The 15,927-nt window shown below is 38.5% G+C and overlaps 1 pseudogene across 1 annotated transcript; it reads right to left on the bottom strand.

Moving 5' to 3' along the window:
- Positions 1-15,197: 15,197 nt before the first annotated feature.
- LOC148120364 (immunoglobulin heavy variable 3-21 pseudogene) lies at positions 15,198-15,795 on the bottom strand (annotated as a pseudogene). The gene is made up of 2 exons (XR_015739284.1): positions 15,685-15,795; positions 15,198-15,580 (listed from the first exon to the last, which is right to left on the bottom strand). The product of XR_015739284.1 is annotated as an immunoglobulin heavy variable 3-21 pseudogene (transcript).
- Positions 15,796-15,927: the final 132 nt, after the last annotated feature.

Genomic DNA, 15,927 nt, shown 5'->3' with positions numbered 1-15,927 from the left:
AACTGGCTCTGCAGACCAGGCTGACCTTGAAATCAAATGATCTGCCAGCCTCTGACTCCTGAGTTCAGGAATTAATGATGTGTGCCACCACCACCAGACAAATACATTAATTTGAGTTATGTATACATGCTTCTGTGTGGATGGTTTAGTGATTGTGGAGAAAAAAGAGGTCACAGGTTCCTCTGAACTCACATGTGGTTATGAACTGCCCTGAGTCTAGGGTTTACAATCACCTGTTTCTTTTGTTTCTTTTAGATCTGATGCTGGTCACTACAATATCAGATTCACCCTTTATGATAGTTTTCATTTTGTTCATGTCTGAGTACACCCTAAATTTAAAAAGCAACAAAAAACGCAACTTAAATGGGGCAATGGAAATAGCTCTGCCCTTCACGTTCTTGCTGAAGCAGCATCTTCAACTGGGATCTTAATTATGAACTCAAGTCTTCAAGGCTACAAAAAGAGCTGTGTGTCAGTCCACAAGTTCTCCCATTCATGGGATGTGGAGACAGCATAATCACTGGAACTCACTAAAACTAGTCTAACTATTTGTGGTCTCCAGGCCATGGTGCAGGAAGTCCTTCTGTCTATGTGTTGCTTTTATTGGTTCATAAATAAAGAATTTGGCCAATGGCTTAACAAAATATAGCCAGGCTGTAATTCATATATATGTAGCAACAGTGGGCAAAGTCAGTGAGACTCCGTGTAGCTGCCAGAGGAGAGAGATGTTAGTCACCAGCCATAATCTTGCAATTGTGGTAAAATATAAAGTAAATAGAAATAGGTTAATCAAAGATATAAGAGCTAACTATCAACTTGCTTAAGTGATGGGTCAAGAAGTGATTTAAATAATATAGTTTCTGTGTGATTATTTTGGGAGTCTGGGAGAGTGGGAAATAAACAGCCTCTGGCAACAAGACTATGCGATACAGATTGTTATTTAAAATAAGGTACAGATTGATAGATGAATGAATCACATATTAAAATGCATTGAAATACACACAATACATGGGGTTGGAGTTAGAGGGAGAGAAAGAGGAAGAAAAAAACAGTATAAGGAATATATAATATATAAATACAATTTTATAAAATAAATACAAAAGCACTTAAAAAACAGAAAAAACAGAAATTTAAATAAACATTTAGACACTTCAAAAATTGCTACACACCAAACTTGTAGAGAGAATCCTGAGCACGATTTGGAGAAGTAGCACAGACAAGAGGTGTCTGGCCTTTTTTGTGTGACCAAGAGCTCTGTGTACTCTTAGTGCCCCCTGCTGGTTCTTAGGTACCTGCAGGAAGGTTTGCATCTGAGCTCACAGTAGTATTCAGTAACTGTGTACTTTGCATAGTAATTCAGACATGACTGTGGCCTCAGACCTCAGACTGCCTATTTCCAGGTACAGAGGGTTCTTCTCCCCATCTCTGGAGATGGTAAATCAGATCTTCATGGCAACAGCATAGTAGTTGTTGAAGTACTACCACCCTTAATGCATGAAAACCACTCCAGGCCCTTCCCTGGTGCTGGGCAGACTCAGTTAATATTATAGTTACTGAAAGAGCATCCAGAGAGTCTCAGGAACTTTTCAGGCTTTACTAAGAATCCCCAAGACTCCATCAACTGCACCTCTCACTAGACACCTGAAAGCACAGAGAAATCTGATCATAAAACTGACCAAAAACCATTTTTTCATTCTGATGCATACATGTGACACACTGTCTCATCTCTATAAATTACCTTTTATAATAATGACAAGAAAAAAGTGAGCTAAGCCTCAAATCCATGGTGAATAGACTGTTTTTATTGCTAAACACTGAATGGGAGGACCTGGAAATTTAGGGCTCAGTTCCTTTGCCAGAGCTGCAGGATCAGAGAAGTGCTGGTATTCATGGGCACAGAGAAGACTTATTTGCATGTCTTCCTGCTATAGGAAGCACTGGAGTTGGATCTCAGCAGAAGGCTTTTCTCAGAACAGATATAAGTCTTCAAAGACAATGATGACATTTATAGAAATTGACACAGTATTGTAGTTCAGTATTCATCCTTTCCTGGTTAAGGATTCATCATCTTTTGTGTTAATTCACAGAATCTGCTTTTATTCCATGATATATGTCTCATTTGTATTAATGTATAATTAAAGAGTTCCACACATATCTCTGTTTCTATACCTGAGCTCATCCTTTCCCATTGTCTGGACTGGACTTTGCTACTCCCTGATGTGACTCTTAGATAGGGTCAGACCTGCAATGTGATCTTTGCAGAACTCCTTATCTGTTATGGGAACACTTGGGAATTTTCTGAACTTTACTCGTTTCTGAGACAATGTTTTTTGCAGGCAACAGGAGACTTAGAAATGAGACAAGTCCTGACATTGTCTCACTACCACTTTCAGTTACATATTTCTATTTTCATCAAACTCACTTTCTGCATCCTTACGTTCTCTCTTTGAATCATTTAAAGGTGCTAACTTTATCTTCTTTATATTTACCCCCAGGAACTCATGACTATTTTGATGTTGTTTTCATCTGGTTGTTATTTCATCCAATTACTATAATAAGCATGTCCTGCGATTTTGATTAAGTTTTGGGATGACCTTGCTTATGTACTCATTCAGCAGAGGATTCTAGCCATAAATAAAGGACATTAACCTATACTTTGTGATCCTAGAGAAGCTAAATAAGAAGGTGAACCCAAAGAAAATCATATAGTTATCCTCCTAGATATTGGAAGCAGAAAGATTGCCAGGCAAAAGTTGGGTGCACGGGGGTGGGTGTGGGGTGGGTGTAAGGGGAGATGGGGAGGAAGAAGGGAGAAGGGGAGGATTGGGGAGAGCTTGGGGGAATGGGATGGGTGGGATGGAGGAAGGGTAGATATGGGAGCAGGGAAGTAGATATCTTAATTAAGAGAACCATTTTAGGGTTGGCAAGAGACTTGACTCTAGAGGGGTTCCCAGGTCCAAGGAGATGTCCCCAGCTTGTTCCTTGTGCAGCTGAGGAGAGGGTGCCTGAACTGGCCTTGTCCCATAGCCACACTGATGAATATCTTGCATATCATCATAGAAACTTCTTCTGGCAATGGATGAAGATAAAGACAGAGACCCACATTGGAACACTGGACTGAGCTCCCAAGGTCCAAATGAGGAACAGACACAGAGAGAACATTAGCAAGGAAGTCAGAACCACGAGGGGTTTGTCCACCCACTGAGATGGTGGGACTGACCTAATGGGATCTCACCAAGGCCTGCTGGACTGGGACTGATGGAGCATGTGATCAAACTGAACTCTCTGAATGAAGCTGTCAATGAGAGCTGACTGAGAAGCCAAGGACAATGGCACTGGGCTTTGATTCTACTGCATGGACTGGCTTTGTGGGAGCCTGGTTTGTTTGGATGCTCACCTTCCTAGACCTGATTGGAGAGGGGAGGACCTTGGATTTTCCACAGGACAGGGAACCCTGACTGCTCTTAGGACTGGAGAGGGAGGCGGAGGGTGAATGAGGGGACTGGGAAAAGAATGGGAGGTGGGGGGGAGGTGGAAATTTATATATGTTATATATATAATATATATATATATGTGTGTGTGTGTGTGTGTGTGTGTGTGTGTGTGTGTGTGTATGGGCCATAATCATATAATTCACATTGAATAGTGGATGCCAAAGCTGATGTGAAACAAATCATTTTCCAATAAACTACTCAGGCAGAACAAAAAAAAAGTTCTCTTGTTTCCTCCCTACTCATTCCCTTTCTCTCAACGCACCTCATTTTGGTTTCACAAAATCAGTATAACCCTGCCTTTTGTACTCTTTGTTTCTCATATAAAGTGTTTTTTGTTCCTAGGGTTTCCATTCTAGTTCCAAAATCTACAAAACAGAAGTGAAAACACCAAACACATAATCTAGGTTCTAAAAATGATCAAAACAGGCAGTGTGTCTCCCCTGCCAATCTTTAAACTACTGTTTGACACATGAATTTCTAGTGTCATTCATGTTCCTCCTAGGCTGTGTAAACCCAGAGGAAGAGGAGGCAGAAAGAATATAAAAGGTGGAGCATGGGGAGCAGTGATGTGAAATCCTGTGTTCTGGATGTGACATGGTAATCACATTCATGGACTCATAATGGATCCTGTTTTGTGTGTAAGCCCTACTAAGACCAGGTCTGCCAAAACCCTACCAGAGATTATTTTTGGACATTACCTCTTACTGAAGAGATGTTGAATGCAGACCTTTTGTGGAGCAGAAGAATGCTTCTTTTCAGAGACTGTGGTCATTGGAAGCTTCCTGTATTACAATGCTTCTTTCCACACACATGCACATATGACCAACATTAATTGACTTTCTAAATGTCATGAAGTGGTGTGATACATTTTTGGAAGATATTAAAGGGAGTTAAAGGGGAAATAGTATAGTAATTTAATCCTATTTAATTGTATACATGAAGGCTAAACAATCCTTTCAAATAAAGAAAAATAAGTATCTATTTAATGACTGAATGATTTAAAAAAATCTTCAAAGAAAATTCTTAAGTAAGTCTCTGCTAAATGCAATATACAGGGTAGCAAGGTAACCCTCAGTAAAAGGAATTACGATGAAGGTTTACTACAGGTGCTATACTGCAGTTCCATTATAGTAAAATCAACTTAGTACTAGCACAAACCCAGACAATAAGAGTGTCTGGGAGAACAGATTGAGGTCAATTCTGGTGGTTGATGTTTAGGGAGATGGCAAGAGTACAATGAGTTTAGCTAGGTGACTAAATGCATTACCTTAGCCATCTAAGGATTAACAGATATACTGATGCGGGACATTGGGGATACTTGAAGTGTAGAAAACCAGAAGATGTGCAGGGTAAAGGATGATGGCTGAGTTTGGGGAAGAGCCCAGGGACCAGGAGGAAATCAAAATTTACCACTTATACTTCCTTGACACACAGGGCAACTAAAGGATCAGTAGCTGGTGAAAATATAACGCTAGAGACTCTTAACAGAGAGGGCCCGAGACAGAATAGTGGGGCATTTGCAAGTAGGACTTTATGATGTTCCTTAGTAGAGATGTTCACAGAGTAAAGTTGTAAAATCATTCATTGTATTGTTCTGCTGGCTTAGTGAGAAAAGTAGAGGACCCTTGATAGTCTGTGCTTGTAATCTGGGGATGCCTCAATAAAGAGAGAGCAGGAAGAGAAATATAAGATATTGGTTGACAGTGAATGGGGATTTGGGAATTCCCTATTAGTAAGAGTGATTAGGAGGTTCAGGTGTATTCATGGGGCTTTACAGGCTTATGAGATAATTGTAGGATCTCTGGAATGAGAAAACGACAATAACCATAAACTTTTATGTTTCATTAATTTGTAAAAAGCACATTTAATTAAAATTTCTTGAATATATGCTGAGTTTCAAGATAGTTGGAAGCAAAGATGCTTCCTAACAAAGATTTCACACCCTTGAAGACTCAGGTATTTGATCAGAAAGACTTAAGACAAACAATTTATGAGATTAGAAAATTATAAAAAATATAAAATCCATTATAAAGTTTTCTAAGGGTAAAAAAAAAAAACAGGAACACTCATCCAGAAAGTATAAACATTTCAATACATATGCTTCAAAGTGACTAAAAAATTGTATAGTGTAATCATGATGGGAACTTCAGGAGAGAAATTAATGTTTTGCCAGTGTTTACTCACAAGACAACTCTTGCAATGTACATCAAGATACACATTAGTAAGCAGAGATGGTAGTATGCTGAAAATACCTCAGTAAATTTCTTTTTAAAATTCTTACTAACATAACTTCAGTTCCTGCCATGCCACCTTCTGGTGTGTCTGTGTGGTCACTCATGTAAGATGTGGCAGAATCTTTAAGGAAGAGTACCCACAGAGAAGGTGTGAGTGTACTGTCCTTTCTGTATTGGAGCCCTTGAACTTTGGGAATTACCTGCTTATGTTCTAAGGAATACAGTCTGGTTTCTTCTGGAAAGAAAGAGAGTATGTTTATGTTTCCAGAGTCTACTGATGAGCCATTGCCCTATACAGGAGTATAAAATGCTAATGGAAGACAATGGGTTAACATTCAAGAGAAAAAAGTTTCCAGGTTCAATGTGGTTCTTAGTAAATAAAGAACAAATGACAAACTTAATTAAGGAATGGAGATAGATTTAGCAAAGATGGAATGAGTATAGGGAGAGAGAGGTAAATGCCTGTAATGTCTTGACATTGGTTTTGGGGAAGGTTTGAAAAGGAGTAAGAAACATGGAGGGGAAGAAAAGAAGTTCTTCTGCAAATATTGCAGAAATATAAAAAAAAGTAGACTATTTGACTATTTACCCTGACTACTTTCCCTTAGCTCAAAATGCAATGAATTCATAACCTAGATAAGGATTCTAAGAATAATCAGCATCACATGAAAAACAATATATGCTGTTAAGTATTTTTTCTGTATAAATGATGAACCTCATGCCTAATAAAATGCATTCCGATGCAATTCCTTTGAGTCTTGTGTCTGTCATTCACTGACTCCTTACCCACCTATTCCTGAGACCCTGCTCCATTGATCCTAGTGCCCTGGCTGAGCTGGTTCATTGCAAGTCCCCACTTTCATGCAAGGAAAAGCTCCATGCTAATGACACATAGTATAAGAAATATGGGGATGTGTGAGTTAGAAGCACCATTCATTGAGGGGGTCTTTATGGGACTTTATAGGGTTCAGGTTTTCAGACAGAGAATCCAGATGGAGAGATAGTGTAACTGTGGTATCAGGAAATAAACATGGAAATGCAAAAAAAAAATAATTCTATGCTAAACACCTGCCCTTGCTGCCACCCACATATCATCCATGTGGTTTCCTACACTGCCCCAGAACCTCTTGTGGCTCCTAGGTCCCCATGGCTTGCTCCTAGTCCCACATACATGCAAATCCCATGTGGCTACCACAGCTTCTTCTGACTCTTGTGTACCATACACCATTGTTGGATGGCTTCCCTGGCTGTGTCTAACAAAATTATGTTCAGTTTGGTATTAAGTTCTTTCTAAAGGAATACACTACCACCACCTGGGTCTCCATCCAGAAATTTAGTAACCTTTTTACTTAAATTATTGATTGAATTCTATGAGAGTATATTACCTAAATGGGACACATACATTCTTTTCCATAGCTGCTATAAGTTTGATAATTCATATTATATCTTTTCAGAAATCATTTGAAAACAGAGTCAATAATGTGAAATTTTAGAAATATTACTGTCTTTACAAACTGATAATGAGAAGTTAGCCAAAAAGATTCATACCATTGAAAATGGCAACCTTAATTTGACTGGAAAAATTCAATTCATGCTAATGGATTATGAAACTTTATAGAGAGATTATCTAAAAGAATCCTTAGTTTTGAGATTGACAATCAAACTCTGTAAAAAAGTTATGGCAAGCTAGCACAATGAACATCACTTCTGGAAGGATATTTCCATGTCATCCAAATTATCTCTAAGGAAAAGAAGATATCATTAATGGAAAAATTAAAAAAAATCTTGTCATGTGTACAAGATGAGAACAAGGAATTAATTGATTTGAGGAAATCATTAGAAATATTTAAAGATCAAGAGCTACAGACTTTACAAAAGACAGGAATCTGAACCAACTTAGGAATTTGTTGAAAGTGATAAGCAAGGAGAAGTACAGGCAAAAGATGACTGTAAAGATTTAGTATTGCCAGTCCCTTTAAAGTCAGTTGTAGATACTTCTCCTGTTAACACCTCTGAAAAGTCATCAAATATCACATACCCAAAGGACATGCAGAATGTAAATGAGAACTTATATATTAAAATGATCTAAAAGATATTGAGCCAGAAGTAGAATCGTGTGGCATACATAAATCATATGTGAGTGAGTTGGTAAAGACATGGGCTTAAAAAAATAAGATCACTCAGTATGATTGGCTTTAACTAGTCTCATTTTCACTATACCATGGCCTACAACTTCAGGAGAAGTGTTATTTGAGAGGGGAAGATAAGGTCATTGAACATCATAGAGTCAGAAGTTTTGAGACCTCATAAGATCAAATTCTTGGTGATGGCCATAATTCTGGTCCAGATAGCCAAAGTGCAAAAAATGCATACATATTGTTCCTATGCCATACAACAATCTGGACTGCTTGGGACAAGATTCAAGAATGAAGACAAAGAATTGAATCATATATTAATTGATGTAGATGGGCCTTCTGTCTATGTGTTATTTTCATTGGTTAATAAAGAGACTGTCTTGGCCCTTTGATAGTACAGAAAATTAGGTAGGCAGAGTAAACAGAACAGAATGCTGGGAAGAGGGTAATGAGGCAGACGCCATGGAGCCAGCCACCAGGTCAGACATGCTGAATCTTTTCCAGTAGCCACCACATCATGGTGCTACACAAATTATTAGAAATGGGTTAATCAAGATGTGAAAGTTAGTCAGTAACTAACTCTCTAGAGATAATGGGCCAGGCAGTGTTTAAATGAGTACAATTTGTGTGTTATTATTTTTGGGGCTAAGCTAGCTTTGTGGGAGCTGGGCAGGATGAAAGCAGGCCTACCCGCAGCTCCTCACTACAATTAATGTTGTACAAGGCCTAAGAGAAAACTTTAGTGACTTTTTGTAAAGATTAATGAAGGCTGTACAAATAGGGGTAGCAGATCCAGAAGCTAGATTGGTACACATTGAGTTGCTGGCTTTGAAAAATGATAATTTATAATGCAAAAAAGATGCTTGGATCCTTGAAGTTAAAATCAGCACCAATGTACAAATGGATCCTACACATAGGCAAGGTTGAATCCTTTGACCTTAACTCTGAGGCTTAGGTAGAAGGAGCGATTTCCAAAATTATGACGACATATCAAAATCCCAAATGTTTTAACTGTGGTAGAACAGGCCATCTGAGAAGGGATTGTAAACCTACATGCCTATAATCAATGGTTTGTGTAGGAATCACCCAAATAGTAGGCCCCAAACTTCTGTGTTATGTAAACAATATGGAAAAGGCTCAAATGGACCAATGAATGTAGAGCAAAAACAAAAACAAGGCAACTTGTTATCATTGAAAAACTCTTTGAGGGGTTTCTTGCAGGCTCCCAGGTCAAATGTGGTCCAGTCATTCCCAGTCACTGTGGAGAACAGGACTCCCAAGGAAAATCAGAAAATTCATTTCCTGTTATTAGAAGAATGTACTTTTCTAAATTATAGAATAATCATGGAGTAAAAATCAAAAATGTTAACAGGAAATTGAAAAAGTATATTTTGGCAGACTTTTATAAATGGTCACAGACAAAAGCTAAGAATACAAATAAATAACTTTGTATTTGAAGCAATATTAGATACAGGTGCAGATGTGACTATAATTACTACAGAATCTTGGTATCTAAATTAGCCTCTATAGAAGGCAGAGTTCAATTCTTAAGAACTGAAAACCTTTCTCAGATAAATTCAACATGAGTTAGGCTGATTGCACAGGGCCAGGAGGACAGAGAGAAAGGCTTTGGCCATATGTGACTAATATAGTACAGATGCTAAGGCTTTTTGACCTTTTATAACAATGGAATACCCAGTTAAGCAATTATGTAATCTCAGAACAGACCACAAACCAACTTACAGTTTTGGAAAGACATTATAAGTTACTATAAAAAACAGACACCGAACATTCATGCTTTCCAAACAAACAGAACAACTGGCATACTCTCATAGAAACCAATGGCTCTAACTTTAAAATGGTTAATGAAGAAAGCTCTATATGGCTTTTAAAAATAGAGAACATACAGGCTTTAAGATATCTGGTATAAGAACAATAAGATTTTCAGCATATCGAGGAATCAACTAGCCCTTGGAATTCTCTTGTATGTGTTGTTAAAAAGAAATTTGGAAAATGAAGAATGATAACAGATCTAAGATGTCTTAATAAAATGTTATTCTGCCAATGGCCTCTCTTCAATCTGGAATTCCTTTGCCTTCCAGGAATAATAAGGATGGCCTCTTATAGTCATTGATTTAAAAGTTTGTTTTTTCACTATATCTTTACAAGAAAAAACAGAGAAATTTTTGCCTTAGCTGTGCCTACTCTTAATCAATCTCAGACTGCTAAAAGATATCAGTGGTAGATTCTCCTACAGGAGAATACTGGTATACCGGTATACCAGTCACAGGAGAAGACCCAACAGTCTCATCAATAGACAGCACTCCTTTTTGAACTTAGGTTAGTAATTTCTGTGAGAGATCTATGAGATCCCACAGCCCAGGAAAGAATATAACAGAACTGGAAGATAAATTTTCATGCAGGATGTCAGCATTTTCTTTTTAAGTTAGTGGGTGAAATTTGACTACCCAAGTTCTTTCAAGATGAAATAACTGTCACAATATTATTGATGCGTGAGTCTAGAAAAGAGCATGTGGTCCTTGGTGTTACTGTAATGACATCTATGACTGTTATTATCTTCCTTTTTATTGAACCACCGTCTTCCTGTTAGTCTGTGTATGCACTAGGACAGTGCCCAGGATTCTCTTGTACTATTGATATTCCTAATTTCACTGAAACTCATAAAATTCCTGATTTTCTCCCATGTTAAAAATCCTACGATATATTCTCATTTCTCTTAGTTTTTCTTGTTATGAGAGGACCAAAACCACGCTGCTCCATCTTCCATGTGGGATATCAATGAAACTGACTGGCCCTTCAGCATCCAGTACAATCTCTCTAATATAACCAATTCATACTTTATACACTGATATAGCTCACACTACTCAGGACATTTGTGTGACAATATGATGGGAGGAGGTATGTTACGGGCCAACTGCAAGGACTCAGAGTGAACAGTCTGAGATCACCTACATAGTCCTGCATTCTTGCAGAGTGATGCCCTTACCATGATGCCAGAAGCAAAAATCTTTATTTTGGTTATAGACATCTTAAGTTCACAAGTTAAGTAAGCTATTCAGAAGGCTCTGTAGGACAAGCTCCAGGAGTAGGAAATAACCCTTTCTCTTCTTATCTCCCTATGAGAGATAAGAAGGCCCCAGGTTTCAGAATTAACATTCCATTTGTTAATTAACAGTCACCAACCCTCAGTATATCTGTAAACTTTTTATGTTGGCAAGAGATGCCTCCAGACCTGACATTCCGGCTTCCTATCCTCCCCGTGCCTGTTTGCTATATAAATGCCCCTGAGAAAAAATAAAGTTGGCAGCTTGATCAGAAATACAGACTTGCTGTCCATTTCTTGTGTCTCTTGCCCCTCCATGCCTTTCTCTTCCAGGTTACCAGGGACTCAGATTCATTTCCTACTGGTTGGGACATCATCATACATCCCGAATTCACTACTTGACAGTTTGATAGGGTCAAGTCTAAACAAAGTCCTCTCTAGTGAATTTTGGTTTTGATTCTGCTACTCATGGTTTCAGCATAAAAACCAAACTTCAGATTGTTATTGGTGGTATAGGGAACAGAATAGCCAGGTAGTAGAGTCCAGGAAAAGCATTGGAGGACAGGGAAGGAATTCACTACTGACATCAGGATATGAGAAAGAATTTATTGAATATACTACACTTTGCTTCAACCAATCATTCACTACTAGTCCTGGGAAGCAGTCGTGGAGTATTGTATCAAGACTCACATTGATGGCTTTTTTTTAACCAAACCACTATATGCTCATGTCGTAATATTTACAAAATTCAATTATGGGATAAATTGTTTCTTCATTGTGTGTGTGTGTGGAGATGAAGATGTGTCTCAGGAAAGGTGGAATATAGTCTAAGTTTCAAGTATCACTTTTGTGAGAAGCTTCTGTAAAGCAAAGGACACTGTCATTAAGGCAAAATGGCATCTTACTTAATGGGAAACGATCTTCACCAATCCCACATCAGACAAATGTCTGATGTCCAAAATATATAAAGAACTCAAGAAACTAGACATTAATATTCTAATTAACCCAATTAAAAAATGAGGTCATAGTTCTTAGAGAAGAACCTACTACAGTTGTTTTGCTAATTGGTCATATTGGTAAATATATTTTAAATGTGTACATTTGAACACATAGTTAGTGCTGATATTAGCCTTTGTTGGATAAGCCTCTTTTGCAGTGGAATAACGCTTAATCCTGAGACACATAACTTTTCAAATTCCAGTGAATGTGTTCTGGTCTATTGGTCATCAATATCAACTCCTCCATGGCAAAAGAATACCTCAGAGAGGGTGGAGAATATGTAAGACCCAGAGAATGAGGAGGAGTGCTGTGCTGTAGAACTCCATGACACAAGTGAACAGACCAACAGCAGATCCTTCCTTTCATCACAATTGAGTTGAAAAATGTTATCTCTTTGCTTTGAATATCCACTTGGTCAGTGAGATCAATCCGAAGGTTGCAAGTATGTGATGGAGGATAGCCCACAAGACACATCCCTTTACCTGAATACTAGAGGTGCCACAAGTTGGTACATCTGATATTCAGACCAAGGATTTATGACGCAAATATCACTGCAGAGGCCACAAAATTCAGTGCAAGTGAATGAGTGTAAGTAAGTACTCTGTGGAGGAATCCATGGATCTAGAAATGCATCAACAAGATGAAATTACAATCCTGTAACCTTTTAAAATGTGTTTAAATACATTGGTAGGGTAGAGTATTTTATTTTTGCCAAAACCAAATTGATTACAGACCAGGAATCTGACAAAACCAGAATAGACCCTAATATATAGAAAGTACATTGTGATTTGACAGAATTTCCAGAAAGGGACTTGAGGCTCAAGGACACCTTAAGCAGTGTGTTAGCCACGAACCTCCTGTAGGCTCCTGAACCTCAGCTGCTGTCTCTAGTTGCATTTTTCTATGGTCTGAGTACCAGAGCATAGCCAGGGTCAATAAAGAAATTGATGTTCATGCCTTATGTGAGGATTGTGTAGAGACTGGAGGAAATCAAGGTTAATGGTTTATAGGTCCTACCAGGGTATTCCAGCATGATCTTTTGACTCTTGCCAAAATCCTAAATTCTGCTCTAACTGGAGAATTAAATGAAGCTCTGTTGTGAATCAAAGGACCCCCTTCACTCCCAATGATCCTTGAGTCTCTTCAAGATTCATTCTAGTGCCTGCAGTCCAGCCAGGATTGCCCTATGTGATGGTATCTGTCTTGTTTAGATGAGATTGGAAATTACATAGAAAACTAAACATTATAGTGGAAAACAGGACTTTGAAAATATTCAGATGCATTATAGATTAGTACATACTAAATTCTAGAAGAGTGCAATGAGAAACATGACTTTGATGCACAGAGCAAGCCAAGGAACAGAGAAGCCAACTTATCTAAGTGGCAGGGATTTTCCATATAGACCAAGCTATGAGAGATTTTCTTGATCTATCTCTCTATTGAATGTATTAAGACTATATTTCACCGTGCCCTACTTTAAAATGCACTGTTGTCGATAATTAAAGAATTTATTACCTTGAAAATCTTTTAATACTATATTTTCTGATAATTATTTAAATTCTCTCTTCTTCTGCAGATCCTACCCATTTCACCATTTCCAGATTTCCATAATGGTCAGTTTTAAGGGTTATTTATGAGGGTTTGGACTCAAGTCATTCACTTTCATATAGACAGTTAATGGCTGGTTTAAAAATCCATAATTGGCAATACATTTTCTCTTTTAAAAATTATTTTACAATACATGTGTTTGCTTTTACATATTACAATTCTTTTTTCAATGTATAATGAGAGTATCCAGGGCCCCAAAGTTGGCTCAATGGTAAGATGCTTGCCGTCCAGTATTAGTGTCTTAGCTTGATTCACAAAACTTAGCTTAGAAGTTGGAAGTGATGGCTTATTCTATATTCACAGCACTGGATGGTGTGGTGACTGGAGGTTCTCTAAATCTTGCCATCCAACCCAAGAATCTATCTGCACATATGTGCTCCAGGTGCACTGTGAGATAATGTCTCAAAAATAAGATAGAAATGAACCAATAAACAAACTCAATCTCAAATCTAGCCTTCAGACACATGTGCAAACCATACACAATGCACACATAGTCTAGACAGTTAGGTTTTCAAGCCATCCAAACATTGTCCTTACCCTGCATGGGGTTCATGGTTTATAGATATTTAGAACTGTGTCATGGAAGTTCCAGACCTTGGATGAACTGCTTGCTATGGAGGTCAAGAGATGAACTCCTCTAGACTTGTTCCTTCTCCACAATTTTACAACTGCACTTCCTATTCTGGGGACATACATTCCTTTTCCAGCCATGAGAGTGGCTAATTTAAGTCTCTGAAGGTGAGAAATGTTATTTGTCTAATTGCTTAATTTATATTATTAAGAGAGTTTGGTTCTTAAATTTAAGACATTTCACATGATCATAAAGCTCTCTACCACAAAGCTACAAGCCTGGCTGAATCTTTTAAAACATCACATTATTGTACAGAATTATTTTTTGAAGAGAGCATTTATGTACTACTAACATATACACCAGGAACCACAAATTCTTCTTCCTGATACCCAGAATTTATAACTGATTTTCTAAAGGATCAATCTACTGAGAATGGATCTCGAGAATGTTGGGGTGGGGAGGATAAATCAAACTAAAGAAAGAAAACAGAAGGAAGAGGACAAGGAGCAGTAGAGGAAAACTCACCCTCAGTTGATGACACCTATTCTGATTCTGGACTCCAGGACCTTTTCAAGACTACCCTGTAGTTGAACCACAGCCTGTTGTTGTATCTCACTACTCATGTTCAACTCACACACTTGAATAGAAATGTATAAATGAGAGCAGATTGCACATATGAGTTACAGTGTGTGTCACAGACTATAAAGTGAAGACAGGATCTGTTGAGCATCATTTGTCAGCAAACACACACACACACACACACGGAGAGGAGAGGAGAGAGAGAAAGAGAGGAGAGAGAGAGAGAGAGAGAGAGAGAGAGAGAGAGAGAGAGAGAGCAAGAAAGAAGAGTAAGAGAGAGAGAGTGTGAGACACTGAGATAGGTAGACACAAAGAGTTAAAGGGAAACAAGGAGAAACATTGTAATAAATAAACACACAGAACACAACAGGAAAAAGAAATTGGAATAAACATTTGGATCCCTGTAGAGAAAATCCCTAAGTGTGATATGGAGAGGCAGTGCAGACACAGAAAAGTCTGGTCCTCCATGCTTCTCTGAGCAGGCTCTTTTGTGACCTCTTTCTGTAAGTGATATCAGCGCCCTCTGCTGGTCCAGTGTTCACCACAGGGTTGTTTACGTCTGAACTCACAGTAAGATTCAATCACTGTGTCTCTTGCACAGTAATACATGGCTGTGTCCTCAGACTTCAGACTGCTCATTTCCAGGTACAGAGTGTTCTTGGCATTGTCTCTGGAGATTGTAAACCGGCCCTTCACAGCGTTTGCATAGTTGATGTAGCTACTATCACTACTAATGACTGCTAGCCACTCCAGCCCTTTCCCTGGGGCCTGGCGGACCCAGCCCATTGCATAGCTACTGAAGGTGAATCCAGAGGCTGCACAGGAGAGTTTCAGGGACTTTCCAGGCTGCACTAAGCCTCCCCCAGACTCCAGCAACTGCACCTCACATTGGACACCTGTAAACACAAAGAATTCTGGTTAGAAAACTGACACAAAAGACTTTTTTTTATTCTCTTTCTCATGTCCAAACAACGCAGAGTATCTCATCTTTATGAATTACCTTTTAAAATAAGGACAAAGAAAATCAGTTTAAGCACTAAGTCCATGGTGAATGGCCTGTATTCAGTGCTGAAACCTGACTGGGAGGACTTGGGAATCCAGGGTTGGTCTCCTCTGCCAGAGCTGCACGGTCAGGACATGCCTAGTTTTTATGGGCACAAAGAAGACTTATTTGCATATCTTGCTGCTATAACATGCTCTGTAGTTGGATCTGGGCAAAAGTCAGTACCCAGCGCAGATATAA

The sequence above is a fragment of the Myodes glareolus genome, chromosome 11 (assembly GCF_982192425.1).
Source record: "Myodes glareolus chromosome 11, mMyoGla1.1, whole genome shotgun sequence".
Lineage (NCBI taxonomy): Eukaryota > Metazoa > Chordata > Mammalia > Rodentia > Cricetidae > Myodes > Myodes glareolus.
The sequence above is the reverse complement of the archived record's forward strand: the minus strand, read 5'-3'. Positions and strand labels throughout refer to the sequence as shown.